The sequence below is a fragment of the Arachis ipaensis genome, chromosome B02, assembly GCF_000816755.2.
Source record: "Arachis ipaensis cultivar K30076 chromosome B02, Araip1.1, whole genome shotgun sequence".
Lineage (NCBI taxonomy): Eukaryota > Viridiplantae > Streptophyta > Magnoliopsida > Fabales > Fabaceae > Arachis > Arachis ipaensis.
The window spans coordinates 34,367,980-34,368,767 of NC_029786.2; the positions used below are offsets into that span (position 1 = coordinate 34,367,980).

Genomic DNA, 788 nt, shown 5'->3' on the forward strand with positions numbered 1-788 from the left:
TGGAGATCAAAATTATTATAAAATATTGAGAAAAAAATTTATTGGATTATTTGGATTAAAAAATAAAATAAATAATACTACCAATTATTTTGAAACGCTTGTATAAGTTAAAATTTAATGCATTTTTAGGTAAACTGTACACAAACTTTTAAATAAATAAGCTTCACTTCCTGGCTTCAACGTCGAACTTTGAGCGAACTTTCCATTCACAAGGACAAAAGGTGGACACATATTAAAAAAAAAATATGATAAAATAGAATTTCTATAATTCTGTACAAAAATTTACATCTATACAGTATAACTGTATAAGGATCCAAAATTGAAAATTTAAACATATTGTAAAATAAAAATAATTATATTTATTATTAGGGTAAAGTATATTTTTTGTTTTTAAAGTTTGGCAAAAATTTTAAAAATATTCCTAAATTTTATTTTATTTTAATTTTGTCCCAAAAATTTTCGATTTGCATCAAATATACTTTCGATGGCTAAATTTTTAAAAAATAAATTTTACTTTATTTCAATTTTATACCAAAAATTTTTTATTTGTATTAAATATATTCTCAACGGCTAAATTTTAAAAAAATTTAAGACCAATATAACAATAATGCATGAAAATTATGGTTGATTTGCTTGTGTTGAAAATTGTTCTTATGAAATTGTTGTTGATTGGTCTTAAATTTTTTGAAAAATTAGCTGTTAGGGGTATATTTGATGCAAATAAAAATTTTTTAAGATAAAATTAAAATAAAATAAAATTTAAAAATATTTTTAAAATTTTTGTCAAA

The 788-nt window shown here is 19.7% G+C and overlaps 1 long non-coding RNA gene across 1 annotated transcript in view; it reads right to left on the reverse strand.

Moving 5' to 3' along the window:
* The window catches only part of LOC110268817, a 23,503-nt gene that overhangs the window by 19,563 nt on the left and 3,152 nt on the right, over positions 1-788 (reverse strand). The window lies entirely within an intron of this gene.